Below are 16,069 nucleotides of genomic sequence, written 5' to 3'. Positions count from 1 at the left end.
GAGTTTTCAGTGTTTTGAAGTTTCAGTGTTTTGGTCTTCTATATTATGAAGTTTTCTCATTTTCAGTGTTTTGATATTTCAGTGTTATGAAGTGAATCCATATATATATATATATATATATATATATATATATATATATATATATATATATATATATATAAAATCTCTGCAGAAGTAATAGTCATCTGAATAATTCCACATTAAAAAGATCTATAATTAAAGAAGAGGTTGCTGCTGGTAAAAAAATTTATATTTCAGTATTTCATGTACAAATTCAGTACTGGCATTGCTTGATGAATAAATTGCCTGTGTTACATTTAAAAAAATGTAAGCTGGTAATATTGCAATAGGGTATGACTGTTAAACCAGCAACAGTTTCCTAGTTACTAGGCAGCTACTCCACAGGAGGTTACCGTCAGGGGTGCAGCACCCCACCCCACCCCTTAAAGAGCACTGCAATATCAGCACTCCATCTACATGGTGTGAACCAAGAACCTTCTGTACCAAAGACAGGTATGCTACCTGTTGTGCTACTAACATTGGTTTAAAAAATTATAACACAAACACTGATGATGGCCATTTGCTAAACAAAACAGTTACACATTGAAAACAGACTTAGCATGAGCAACAGTAAACTTCTCTTCCCTTGAAACTCAACATTCCTTGAAAATGCATAGAAACTCAACATTCTTTGGAAAAGCACAGAAAATCAAGTCCCCGATGATGCACAAAAACTCAACAGTTCTTGAAAGTGCAGTGGAACTCAACATTCTTTGAAAATGCACTGAAACTCAAATGTTCTTGAAAATGAACCTGTTGATATAATTTGGTAGTTGGGGGTAGAGGATGTAGGTTCTAGGGTACTATATTCAAGGTTCAGGGTTTGAGTCTGGTTAAGTAAACCAACCTGTCATCCCTAACTGGGACATTGCACACACCCACACCACCTGTTCTCAGTGTCTTTTATCTGTCAGAATGTCTCCATAATAAACATCCAAATCAGAACGGGAATTCTCATTCTCCATAATAATCCTCCAAATCTGTATTTGCTTGAAAAATCCCATGCACACTCTACTCCAATGTTTAAAATGTGTTGCATCATGCTCAGGTGCTACTAAGGACACATTCTTAAAGAAGAAATGTAACTCATACAGAGTGTGTTCTAAAAGAAGAAATGTGAGTTTTGTGGGCCTCCCCAAGCCAACCCACCCTTGGCGACTGCCTAGGTCACCTAGTACTGGGTCTGGCTTTGCATCTGGATGTAACTGCAAAATCTCCTGAAGATACATATACCCTTCAAGATGAATTAAAGTGAGTTAATACCTGATACACAGAAAAAGGGATGAAACTAAATATCAAGAAATGTAGTATCATTCTCATCTGGAAACAGTAACATGGTACTATCTACTGCACTAGCAATACCCTATTATTATGTGCTACAGTGATTAGAGACCAGGGTCATGACTTCATAGCCACTTTCCTTTTATCATCTTCTATGTTTTCCACAATAATTGCTAAAAGTATCTCTTCTAAAACCAAGGACATAATTGTTCCCTTGTATTCTGCTTCAGTCAGACTCATTATAGACTGCAATGCACACTTTCATATATACCTAGATAAATACTTTAAATGGAGAAAAAAACATAGAGGTCCATAACCAAAAGGCTCTCTGGTTTCAAAAATCTTGGTGACCAGGAGAGGCTGGAGTTCTTGTACCTATATCTGTATCACATAGGCTCCTGAGGGTAGATCTGTCCTGTGCTTACTGAGACCAATGGCGTACAGCTCTTCTTGACTTTTTTTTTTTTTTTTTTTTTTTATTCTCATAGAGAGCCCAGGCATCTTGTGTGTTAGACAGTTGGTAATGTGCCTTTAAAAGTACTTGGAAGTGGCTTGTGTTTAAAAAATCTTCAAAGCACTTTAGACAGGAAATTATTTGCATCCCTCAGTTAATGAAACATCAATTGCCAATTAAGTGATGTATAAAAGGTTATAAATCTAGTAAGAAAGAAGTAAGGCAACAGCTTGATATGCCCACTCAGTATAAGAGTGGTGGGGTCAAGATAATGGCACTCAGAGATACCAAAAATCAAAACATGAAGAAGAGCGGTAGCACAGAAGTCACAAAAGGGACAAGAATGTGGTTCTGGTTAAGTGGTAAAAATAATCCTGTTTGCTTACAGAAACAGGACAAAAACAGAAGAATAGCATTTAAGTGAGGACCTTCAGAGTATAGAAACAGCAGTAAGTTTTAAATGTAAGACGGGCTGGATAACGTAAAGGTCTGATTCTATTTCTGCCAAAGAGGAGCAGAAAGCTAAAGAAAAATGGAATTATTGAGACGCTTAGAGAGACAGTGGAAAAGTTAAAGCAAACATGAGTTCTTCCAGAGCTACTCTAGGTAGGGAAGGATATAGCAGACAGTGCAGTGCCACTGTTTTGGAAGAGGAAGTTATAATTACTACCTCAGGACAAACTACTGAGGAAAATAACCCTGTGTTACTAAGTACAATGGGCAGATGATACTTTCAGAAGAGCAAGAGGGAACAACTGAAGCTGTAGGGGAAGATAATGAAAAATATTCTCAAATTATATTTTACTCCTGTTTTGAGTTAAGGCGAAAGGAAATTTTAAACCAGTATCTGGTGCCGAAATGTTATAGAGCACTAGTAATGAAGAACTTTGAGCACTTCCTTACGTTGACACTGCTGTGAGCCTGCGCTTTGGGCTTGAGTTGAGGCTGCTGGTTCATGTTGTAACTTGGCTTCTTGCATTTTTGATTATCAGTGCTTCTCATAACATTAACACAATTGATCAAATTAGCTTTGGAGGGACATATAGATGGCATTAATGACTTCCCAGGTTAGTACTTTTCTAGTCCATCCAGAGACTGATAGTGTTATTCATCAAAGTGGATATCCCTAAGGAGATCTTTACTGGCCAAGGCACATCCTTTATGTCAAAGGTATTACATTAGTTGTGCCAATGCTTTAAGGTTAAGCAATTAAAAATGTCAGTATCCCATCCAACATGGTTTGGGGGGGGGGGGGTTGAATAAACACTGAAAGATATGATTAAAAAAAAAAACTAATTGATGCAGATGGCTAAAACTGGAAACCAGACTTTAATCCTGATTCAGTCTAGTGCAAATAATGCACACATTTTACAGAGACTTGTTTTTCATTTTGTTTTTGGTTCTAGAAATAAATCTGTGTCTTTTTAGGCATTCAAATATATGAAGAGAGAGAGGGAGAAAACAGAGCAAGTTCCACTATGTGAAATTATTTTGTGGGTGCAATTAGGAGAATATATTTCATCAATGTTACTAAATTAGTGGGGAACCTTCCAGGAGGAGGAGGAGGAGGCAGAGCTGGAGGAATGTAGGCTCATGTAAGACATGCATGTACTTCTACAGCATAGTCTGATGTCTTGCCTTTTGGCATTGACCCCTGCATGGCCCCTTGTACACTTACGATTGGGAACAGCGAGAGTAGAGGGTGTGCATCCTGGGCCCAGATTGGTAAGAGCTTTACTGTGTCAGGATCCACCCTTTTTGTGCTAGACCTAGAACAAATACCTACTAACCTTATGCATAGAGATGGATGGTATTAAGTCTACCTGTCCATTATCAGATGCTTTATTTAGTGACCATTCTTTTTGTGCTAAACCTTAAATTTGATGTGGTGCTGCTCACTACATGTTGGCTGGGTAAATCCACTAGGCTATAACTTGCTCAGTGTCACATGGAAAGTAAATGAAGACTGCTGGACTTAAACCCAAAACTACAGCTCATAGGCTTAATCGTCTATAGCAAACAGTTCCTCACTGGAATAGTGGCTCATCACCAAAATGATGTTAGCAGGCTTTAGTCTGTCTCCCCCCTGCTTTGTAACCTTAACTAGCTACATCATTTCCTTCAGAGCCAGGGTTCACTACCTTTTATAGTTTTCCAGTACTGTTTCTAGACACTGTGAAGTAATGCTGATTTGAGATAATGGCCTTACTATGTATATATTGCATCATGTGTAGTACTAAGGAGTTCAAATAAATTATTTTCTTGGTGACCATGTGCAAAGAAAAAAAAGAATTGATACAGAAAAATAAATTATTTGTTTTTTCTGCATGAAGCCTGTGAGTTACCATAAAAAGATGAGAATTGCAAACAACAGGAAGCTTGGGCTAGCAGTCCTCAAGAAAAAAGAACAATGCAGCAAAGGTGGGAGTGAAGGCAACCTTTATTTAAAGCCATCACACTTATTTTTCTAATTTCACATTAGTTCTACCCTGGAGGATGCTACAAGTGAAGAAGACTTTATTAAAAAAATATATATATATATATATATATATATATATATATATTTTATATATATATATATATATATATATATATATATATATATATATACACACACACACACACACACACACACACACACTCATAAGACAACAGTAATATGCTGCAAGACTTCTGAGCACAACTTTCACACTTACCGTTATCTGTAGTTTCTGAGCTTGTGCCCACAACAGACAGAAGATCTGGTCTGCTCGGAGCACTGTAAATTTCACTAAACAGAGTTAACCATAAAAGCTACCCAACCACTTTATTCATTTCTTTTTCCTTTTTGTTTGAAATAATCGTGCAGTTCAGTTACTTTGTAGTAATTGCACCTTTAGTTACTGAAAGTCACTGCAGGGGACACAATCTCTGTAACAAGGTTTTCTGTCTGAAAAACATTACATGTATTGTATGTTAAGGTACTCAGACTTGTTCACTTTATCAAAGACTGTTATCCTGCTGTGAAAGCTATCTAGATACATTTATGTGCTATTGACTGAAAAAGTGGCAAAAGCATTTCATTCAAGAGCTTTTGAAAAACGATTCAAGAAAAATATATGCTAACCTACTTTCCATCCGGTACACAGACTTGTGTGGCCGCACACATTCATCCAGCCAGTTGCAGTGATTTACTCTCAAAACGTAAAAACAAACTCCCATGTTTCTTTGTTTTTGTGAGAGTGTACGTTTTTTTTTTTTTTGTAACACAAATATTGTGATATGCACAAATATTGAAAATGCCCTGAATGCACATGCTGACTGCTTGACAAGTCTCTTGTTTCTCTTCTTTAGTGTTTCATCACATGCTGTATTTTATCACAAGATACTCTCCTTCATTATTTTGCCTTTACTTAACACACTTGCATCAGGGTTGTACATAAGTGAAATTATTACATTTTATTGCCACCTACAGGCAGACTTTGGCATCCAACAGCCTTTGAGTGAAAATGCCCACTTCTGCTATCCTTCCATACTCCATAATTTTTCCATGTCCCTTCCTTAGTACTAATTATCTTACTAAAACAAGCATTCTGTTTGTATCTTTCACATGGCCATGAAGTATTTGTAGAGGTAATTTATACCCCTCATATACTTCATATATTTTTTGTGTTGTGCTAAAACACTAGCAAAAGCCTCAACATACTTGTACAGAAATGAAAACAACCTCAAGCAGCTTTTAGAAAATGAGAAACATTAGCACGACTGAGCTACTTTATTCAGGTATCTGACAGTGAATGCTGGGGAATGTTTCCAGTGTAAATATTAAAAGCAGTAACTCCTGTTACTTTCAGCAGATCAGAAAACTCAGAACTTGCTAAGCACAGTGCTGGACACGTGTGGTTTGTAAAGTTTAGTTTTAAATTTAAAATTTAGGGAAATATGATAAAAATGGATTTATATCCTGCTGTAGGTTACACTTGTAGTTGTTTTAAAGAAAACTGAGCACAGAGAAGATTTAGATAGCTCTGAAGCAGTATCCAATCATAGGTTCATAGGAAGGTACTAGGCTATTGGCCCTGGGGCCTATATAAGCCTAGCCAAAAAGGTACCCTAGCTTTTGCCACCCAAGAAAATTATTTTTCTCTGCCCCTGTTGAGTAGAGCCCCAGAGGTGATCCCCAGGGTGAATTTTCTATTTCCCATCCAATCATCAAGATTTTTCTTGAAGAGTGCTACTGAGGAGCTTTGTTTAATATAGATAGGTAGTTTGTCCCAGAGTATGGGAAGTCTCTGGGACAGGAATCTATCCCTCCAGCAGGCTCTGTTTATTGTGGTGTCAAGGTTTAGGTCCCTAGAGCGTATAGCTCGGAGTGATTGGAATTTCTTTAAGTGGAGCATATCCAACAGCTCTGGGTTTGACATAGCTTTGTATGTTAGGCAGAGATCGCCTCTGAATAGGCGATATGCGACAGAGTAAAGCTGCAGTTTTTTTAGATGATCTGCATAGGGCATCTGTTTGAGGCCAGTAATCCTCTTTGTGAGGTATTTCTGTGGCCTTTCCAGTTGTTGTAGATGTCTTGTGAGGTACATACCAAAAGGGGCATTGTAGTCTATAAGGGGTCTAATGAGTGACGAGTAGAGGGGAACAATGACCTCTTTTTTCCTGGATGAGAAACCTTTTGTGATGAGGTGTGCCATGTAGAAGAATTGCCTGACTGCTGTGGTGAAGTGATTATCAAAAGAGAGACTACTGTCCACCTGTGTCCCAAGGTCTCATCACACTTTCGGTGTTAAGTATACTACCACCTAAGTGGTAGCTCATGGGTACAGAGTTTTTACCAAAGGGAATGACAATGTACTTTTTGACATTGAGCTTCAGACCATGGCTTTGACACCAGGCATCTGTCTCAGTGAGGCCCTTTTGTAGGATGTTCACATTGTTAGGAGTTTCGATTATGGCTCCTAGTTTGCAGTCATCTGCAAACTTCATTAGCAAAAGACCTTCTGTGTTAGCCTGTACTTCAGAAAAGTAGATACCAAACAGGAGAGGATCCAGGACTGAACCCTGTGGTACTCCACTTGTCACTGGTCTGAGGTTGGATTTGGAATCTACTACTTTCACAGTGTGAGTTCTGTCAGTGAGCCAGTTGGCAACCCAACTTGTGACATAGGGATTTATACCTAGTTTAGTGAGTTTATCTATAATTGCAGAGTGGGGGATGGTGTCAAAAGCCTTAGCGAGATCTAGATAGGCTGTGTGAACCACCTTACCCTCGTCTACGGCTTTGATGACTGCTTAAAAGAAGTCTATCAGGTTTAGGAGACATGATCTGTCTTTTACAAACCTGAACTGGGTAGGGTCCAGAGTTTGGAGATTACAGATGTCTTTGTTTCTAAGTTCCATGATGATACGTTCCATGGCCTTGCAGTCCAGGCTCATTAGGCTAATGAGACAGTAGTTCCTGGGGTCCGTGGTGGCTCCCCCTTTGTGGAGTGGGATAACCGTCACTGTGCGCCATTCAATGGGTACAAAGCCTGAGGTGAGGCTATGATTAAACATGGTGCTTAGGTGGGGTGCCAGTTCATTATGTAGTTCATGTAGAACGCAGCCTGGGAAGTTGTCAGGTCCCATGGATGCTGTGTTCTTGGCTTTGGAGAGTATGGTTTTTACCTGTGCAGCCATGATTACAGGAACTTTGCATTCTTCTGGTATAGAGATGGGCCCTTTAGGGGATGGAGAGGGGTAAAGTTAGCACTGAATCTATATGCCAGGATGTTGGCAATATCAGTTGGTTCTGTATATTTAGTGCCATTGTGCTGTAACTCAGAGCAGATCTGAGTGTTGCCATTGAGATTCTTGACATAGCTATAGAATGCTTTGTGGCTGTCTTTAGAATCAGTGGTGATTTTGTTTTCGTAACTAGCTTTGGAGGATTTTATGAGGGATCTCAGCTTCTTATTAAGGCTGACTAGGGAGTTCCTCCAATCATGGGATTTAACTCTTTTTTGCAACAGTTTTTTTCTTCTGTTGTAGAGTTTGTTTATGGCAGGGGACCAACAGATTGGCTTCCTTTTTAGGAGGATAGCATCTTGGTTCTGTTAGGGATAGCATGATCCATGCACTAGTGTGCTTATAAAGTGCATTTGTGTAGGATTCAGCAGTCATACCTCTATTGTGTGTCTGCATGGGTGTTGTGAAGTTTGCCACTTCTGTCTTAAGACGCGTGAAGCTGGCTTTGGAGAAATTTGTTACGGTGGTTTCCCTAATGGGGGGTGGGGGTGGGATGTGGATGTTTAGGATGATTAGCTTGTGGTCGGATCTGACCAATGAGAAATTGACCTCTGGTCTGGAACACCTGTCACCCATGTTGGTAATGACCATGTCTAGGATATTGCTGCCCCTGGTGGGGGTGTGGATAAGTTGATCCAAGGTGTTGGAATTTATGAATCTCAGAAAACATTGAGCAAAAGAGTTGGTACATCAGTAGTTTTCCCAGTTAATGGTGGGGTAGTTGTAATCACCCATTATGTTGCTGCTGGGTTGCACCCTAATATTTTCCAGTGTATCAAGAAATGAGGAGTGGGAATCCTGGGGCATGGTGGGGGATCTGTAGCAAGTTACAATTTGCTTTGCGGTCTTGCCCAGAGTTAGTTGCACTTGGAAAATCTCGGATGCATTATGCTGAGCAACTAGCCTGGAGGCATGGCTATCCTTAATTACTATGGACATGCCTCCACCTTTAGTGTTTCGGTCCAGGTTAGGTGGCTGAAAGGTGTGGTATGAATTATAGCCTGGTAATGTAGGGGTGCTCTCTGGAGCCTTGAACCAGGTCTCTGTCATTGCACAGATGTCGATGTTCTCCATTTTAAGGAGTGCCTCGAGTGAATGCATTTTGAGGTTTAGACTTCTAGCATTAAGTAGCATTACCCTCAGATTTTGCTTGCTTGTACCTGTTACGGTGGTGAATTTGTCATTTGAACCTTGCCTAAAAAAGGCACTATAGGGGTGGCAAGAGCCTTAGCCAGTATCCGGAATCCCAAGGGCGACAGGTGCAGGCCATCTCTGGCAAAGCATGGTGGTCTGTTGATCATGTCATCTCAGGCATACAGATATTGGATCCCCTTAGAATGGCATTCATTCTAGTTCTCACCCCACTGCAGACACCATCACAGGAAAACACATCAGCCTAACTGCATTCTATCAAAGGAAATGCTACACTGTATCCTTGTAGTTGTCACCCTTTATCATTCTATTACATGTGATTTTGCTGATGCTTATTATTGTGATGAGTTATCGTATTTTCTACCAGTGATATAATAGGATATGCAGCTGCACCTATAAATGGGTCCTACATTTTTTCCATTGTATACTAGCTAGTTCTCAGGCAATACTGATGCACAAACCTTTAGAGACACTATTAATGCTTAGCAGAGTACACCTATGGAAAAACAGGTAGAAAGATAATAGGTTTGTTGACTTGCTTCACTCATCACAGATTTGTCAACTTTTATTTAGGCAAATGCATTCATGAGCACAGGTCTTGCTTCAATCACTCTTTCGTTGCATCAAAATTGCAGTGATTCCATCTTTTGTATTACTGTATTCCAAAGAACAATGGAGGACATGCAGCCCTTCTCAGTGCTTGAACCTTTTTTGGTTACTCTGCAGATCATCATATGATAGAGGTACTTCCTCTCCATATTTCTGTGTCATGCTCATGCAGGCACTAGGGCTGCTGGCCTCTTTAGAACATCATCTCCATTCACTGCCTTGACTGAATCCATTTATATCAGTGAAATCTCACGTTTGTTTGACCTACATCAATCTTCTCCTTTTCTGTAGCCTTAAGCTGGCAGCCAAAAATGGTATTCAGGGAGTCTAACAGTAGCATTTGCATTGCATATTAACTGCAGTGAATTCTCTGTGTCGTACCTAGGGCCACAGCAATGGTGCATCTTTTGCATTATTTTACTGCTTGCATACATTTCTTGCTCATACCAGTAAGACAATATTATAGCATACACTGCATGCACATGCTTCTGCATGCACAACCACTACATGCTGGAGAATAGATGAGTTATGGTCGTTTTGCAAAACACACTAGTAAAGGGTGGTCTGCCTGTATCTTTATCTCCTTCTTGTTGTTGTGCAGTGCTGACAGCCTCCCCTACACAGTGTGTCACTTAGCTGCAGGCGTCTTCTGAAGTTGCATATTATGCAGTACACACTAGTTAGCAGCATCCCTGCTACCTTTTCAGTTGAGCACTGCATCACATCCACTGAAGTGCACTGAAAGGCCTCTTAAGGATGCTAAGCTGCAGTTTAACATATAGGACCAAAGCTATAGGCTGCTATCAAAGTTCATCTTGTAATCCAAGGTTTGATTTTGTGAGTCTTCAATTGCCTACCATGTGAATCTGAGTAATTCATTTAAACAGGCATTGTTACTGCTGCGGATGGCACAGTGGTGCAGTGGTAGCATTTTCGGCTCAGAGCAAGAGGTTCCCCAGTTCGATTCTTGGATGGAGTGCCTTCTTTGTGCAGTCTGCATGTCCACCCTGCATTTATGTGAGTTTCCTCCCACATTGCAAAGACATGCATCTGGAGCTTTTCTCCCCAGGCCTCTGCTGAAAATTGGCTTCATTCCAATTCGGACTTTCCCAGTTAACAAATGTTAAATAAATAAATAATCTCTGAAAGTAAGCTTGTGCCTAGTAGTGGTTTTACTCAGTTAAGAAATTAATGAAATTAAAACATAAAGTAAAAGTAGAAATAAAAAATGTATTGTAGTTTTACATATGTTTGGTTCTGTGATGAGCTATGCCTCTCCTAAATAAACAACTGGGTACATCAGATAAGGGTCATAAACCTTTATAAAACACAGAGAGAACACTGGTTACTCTTCATGCCTTTCCTGGTGCCCCTTCTAATTCACAAATCTTGTATCTCATTGCTATGGCATGTATAGCAATATGGGTACAGTTTATTGTGCAGTACAATCTATAAAATACATTGCATTACATGATGGTTCAGCAGTTCTGGATGGCAAGAAGTGTGATGTACTACCCCAATGAGACAGCATGCATATGAGGACTGTATTTAGTATCCCTCACAGGATCATAGGAAGTTACTATGCTATTGGCCCTAAGGTCCTTACGAGCCTAGCCAAGAATTTAGCCCATGTTCTGACAAGTCAGCACCTGATGTCCTTGTCCAGCAGGGACACAGGTGGAATCCCAGGGGTGTATTTTCTGTTCCCAATCCAGTTATCCAGGTTGCACGTAAAAGGGTTAATGAGGTACTCTGCTTGATGTGGAGTGGGAGTCTATTCCATTGATGAGGGAGTCTCTGGGACATAAATCTGTCCTCCAACAAGTCCTATTGATGTCACAGACCAGGTTGAGGTCGGGCATGCAGGTTACTTGAGTGAAGCTTGACTTGTGGACATGCAGCAGTCCTATCAGGGCAGTGTCTGACATTGCTTTGTATACCAGACAGAGGTCACCTCTGAGGAGTCTGTATAAAACTGAGTAGAGGGACAGGGCTTTTAGTGTACCTGTGTAGGGTAGATATTTGAGGCTCTGGATTCTCCTGCTGGGGAACCTCTGCAGTCTCACCAGTTGCTGCATGTGCTTTGTGAAGTACATACTGAAAGGGGCATTGTACTCACTAATGGGTTTTATAAGGGAAGAATACAGCGATGTTATGACATCTTTGTTCCTGGATGAAATACTCTTACTAATGAGGTGGGCCATGTAGAAAGTTTTCTATAAAATGGAGGCAATATGGTGGTGAAACATCAGTTTGCTATCAACCTGGGTGCCCAAGTCTGTCACAACTGATTGCATGCTTAGAACCTTGTTATTAATGTGATAATTTGTGGGGAACGTCACTCTCCCTGAAGGGGATGATGATGCATTTTTTGGCATTCAGTTTGAGGCCGTGTTTCTGGCACTAGTCATTTGTTTGGGTGAGACCTTCTTGGAGGATGTTAACATCAACTGGGGACTTGATGACAACACTCAGCTTACAGTCATCTGCATACTTAGTCAGCCAAAGCCCATTGGTTTTAACCTGCACCTCAGAAAAGTATATCCCAAACAACAGAGGCCCCAAGACCAATCCATAGGGTACACCACTTGTTACAGGTCTACTGCTTGAGGTGGCTTCCCCTAATTTGACTAGGTGGGTTCTGTCAGTGAGCCAGTTTGCTACCCATCTAGTAGCATATGAATTGATGCCTAGTTGAGAGAGTTTATCTATGATATCTGAGTGGGGAATGGTATTAAATGCTTTGGCCAGGTCAAGGTAGGTGGTGTGCACCATCTTCCCCTCATCCATGGCTTTGGTGACTGTCTCAAAGAAGTCAACCAAATTTAACAGGTATGACCTCCCCTTGATGAAATCAAACTGTGTGGGATTGAGTATTTGCAGGTTGCCAATGTCCTTGTTAATGAGGTCAATGATAATCCAGTCCATGGCCTTGCAGATCAAGCTAGTTAGACTGATGGGCCTATAATTTCCTGGATCGGTAGACACTCCAACTTTGTGCAAAGGGATGACAGTGGCTGTCCTCCACTTGGCTGGGGTGAAGTCAGTACTCAAGCTTTGGTTGAATAGGGCTCCTAATGGTGCTGCAGGTTCCTGCCTTTGTTCATGTAAGATGCAGCCTGGGATGTTATCAGGTCCCATGGAGGCTGTATTTTTTGCCTTTGAGAGGGCAATGATGACTTGCTCCCTAGAGATAAGGGGAGGGAGACAGGTGCTGTGGATGCCCTGATTTACTGATGGGGGAGCAGAGGGGTGAAGTTTTCACTGAACCTGTCTGCCAGCAGGCTGGCTATATCTACAACATTTGTGTATGTGGTGTTCTTGACCACCAGCTCTGAGCAGATCTGAGTGCTTCCTTTGAGATTGCGGATATATGTGAAGAAGGCATTATGATTGTCTTTAGTATTGTCTCTCTTCCTTAGGTTCAAAGAACTAAGAAACCTTTCCAAAAAACTTATTGTCCATGATAAGAAAATCCTCTACCTAGAGGCTCAATCTATCCACTCTTTAAACCCTAAACAATTTTGGTACACCATGAACAATATTCTCCACCCAGGAAAACCTACTGCCCCCAATCCCTTTTGCTAATAAAAGACCACTTGAAATAGCCAGCCTACTAAATGACTACTTCATATATTCAATCTGCAAACTAACCCTTCCTGATACCAACCAATCACAATCCCTCACCCCCTTTAGCGCCTACCATCTCTCATCCTTCTCCATGAAACCAGTTCCCACTTCCTACATAAAATCTCTTCTGCAAAAGCTTAAGCCATGTTCTCCTTCCTTCGACAATTTACCCCCCCCCCCAATTTCTTAAACTTGCAGACAATACTATAGCATACCCTGTATCTATCCTTATTAACCATTCTATCAAAGAATCCTTGGTCTCAGTCATCTGGAAAGCCTTCTGTACAATACCACTTCACAAAGGTGGCAACTCCACAGACGCATCCAATTTCTGCCTTATAGCCATCCTCTCACCTCTTTCAAAAATCTTAGAAAAATGCATTCATACACAGCTTCTGAACCATCTACTCCAGTAAAATCTCCTCACCTCCTCCCAACACGGTTTTAGGCCCCACCACAGCACCTCCACTGCTCTTCTTTCCTTCACACAGACCATAGCAGAAGCTAGAGATAATAACAAACTGGTGGCTTGCGTATTCCTCGACCTCTCCAAGTCATTCAACACCATCTCCCATCCTAAGCTCCTTACAAAACTAACTGAACTTAACCTCTCTGCATTCACTACTCTTTGGTTCTCTAGTTAACTTACTGACAGACAGCAATCCATTAGATGGCTTTTCGCTTGCACTCCCTTTCTTGCCTATCAAAAATGGTGTACCCCAAGGATCTATTCTTGGCCCCTTCCTCTTCAATATCTTTACTAATAACCTCCACTCTGCCTGCTGCACATCTTCTATAATCCAGTATGCAAACAACTCAACTATTATTACCCTCTCCGACAACCCTACTGACCTCAACTCTCTTACACAAACTTCATTTAACACCATTGAACGCTGGCTAATTAATAATCAACTCATCCTTAATCCAAAGAAAACCAAGCTACTACTTTTCCTCCCAAAATTATTGGCCAGCCTTAAGACATCTTTCACGCTCTCTTCCCTGGATAATACTATCATTCATGCTGACACACACGCCAAACTTCTCGGTGTCACAATAGATGATAACCTAAAATTTGATCTTCATATCCAACAATCCATCAAGAAGACCAATCAAAACCTTGGTCTAGTGCACAGGAATAAAAAATTCTTATCAGGCTCCTCTAGGATCTCCCTAGCTCAAGCCTACCTCCTCTCCTGCCTACTTTACGCCTCCCCAATATTTGTCTACCTCCAAGCAAATCTGCTAACAAAACTCAATCAAACCTACAACCAGATAGCTAGATTTGCCTGTAACTATCCATATAAATCCCACCACTTCCTAGCCCTCAAATAACTGCAATGGCTGGAATTCCCCCAACTGCTTCAACTCTCTCAGCTTCAAATGACAATTTTCTACTCCACAGACCTGCCGACTGCCCCACCCTATCACCCTCATATCCTCATACAAACCCTCCCAATCTCTCCATAGCACTGACTAACACCTTCTTGATACCTACAGACACAATAAAATGATAGGTAAATTACTTTATAAATGGTCTATATCTCAAACTTGGAATAAGCTCCCTAACAATCTACATTCTATCCACTCTGCAACTCTTTTCAAAAAACAGTTGAAGAACTACCTGAGTAACTCACCCTCCTGTACCTGTCAGCACCCTACCTAACTATTACCAACCCAGCTATTCTACAGTATAATAGTTACTCCTAACCGAAATTTACTTTCTCGTGAACATCAGCACTCTACCTATTACCGACCCAGCTATTTTACAGTACAATAGTCACTCCTAACTGAAATTTACTTTCTCTTTAACACTAGCACTGAGATCCCTCATTAGCATTTTGGAGCCTTTCTCTACTCAAACTTTATTTTATCTCTTTCACTAATATTAGTCTGCCCATCCCGTCTACCTCCACTGTTTAACCCTTTGGCTTTCTTGCTATACTGTATTGACCCTCCCTCACATTTCTTCCCTTCCCTCAACTTCTACTACTTACTGTTCTCTCCCTCTACTTACTTGTTCCAACAATATTAATGAAATCTCAAGGGCTTCCACTTTGCCCTCTTTCCAAACCACTTTTTGTTGTAAAAAGTCATACTTCATCTCTCCTAATTTTTTTTCTCTTTTATGTGTGCTAGAGTCTCAGAATTGTATAGCATTATGTTACCTTGTACTTGACTTCTTTTATGCCTGTAATGTATGTATCTACATTTGCAAGTTACATTCTATCTCTGCTGATTTTTTTATGTATGATAGATTCTATCAATTGTATAGCATTATTGTACCTTGTACCTGATTTTTTTATGCCCTGTATTTGTTCTGTACTTGTTCTTTTATGTGGAGCTTTTCTCCTAGGGTCTTCACTGAAACTGGGCCTCCAACCCAGTGGACTAACCCGGTTAACAAACGGTAAATAAATAAAAAAAAAATAAAGTAGATGTGGCCAGTATGTTTGCTTTGGAGGATGTCACTAGTGCTCTTATTTGCTTGTTCAGACTAAGGAGAGTTTGCTTCCAATTATGCAACTGCTCCTTCTTGGTCCTGGACAGCAATTTTTTTCCTTTTATTATAGAATTTATTTATTGCAGATTTCCACCAGACAGGTTTACTCTTCCTTGAGGAATAGGATTTTGTTTTGTCTGGTATTCCTGATTCCATGCAGCTAAATAAATGCTCGTATAGTACTTTAGTATAGGTTTGGACATATGTGCCAGTTCTTATGGAGGGGGAGGGGGCTATGAAGCTGTTTATACCTTCCCTCAGGAGGTTGTAATTAGCTTTGTAGAAGTTTTTTTGTTTGACCCTAGTGGGGGGGGGGGGGGCGGCGTCGAAAGTGACCACTTTGTGGTTGGATCTTACCAGGGAGGATGACACTGTAGGGATGCTGTAGTGGTTACTCATGTTGGTTAATACCAAGTCAATATATTATCACCTCTTGTGGGGTTGTTGATCAGCTGGTCCAAGGCATTTGCAATGATAAAATCAAGGAATCTCTGGGCATCTGTGTTGGATAGTTAAAGTCGCCCAGGATCAGGGTAAAGGGTTGAATCTTCATAGATTTGAAGAGGTCTAGATAGGTGGAGTCTTGCGTCAAAGTTGGGGACCTGTAGCTA

This window comes from Protopterus annectens, chromosome 10.part0, assembly GCF_019279795.1.
Source record: "Protopterus annectens isolate FY-2018-M chromosome 10.part0, PAN1.0, whole genome shotgun sequence".
NCBI lineage: Eukaryota > Metazoa > Chordata > Ceratodontiformes > Protopteridae > Protopterus > Protopterus annectens.
This window is presented reverse-complemented; position numbering follows the sequence as displayed.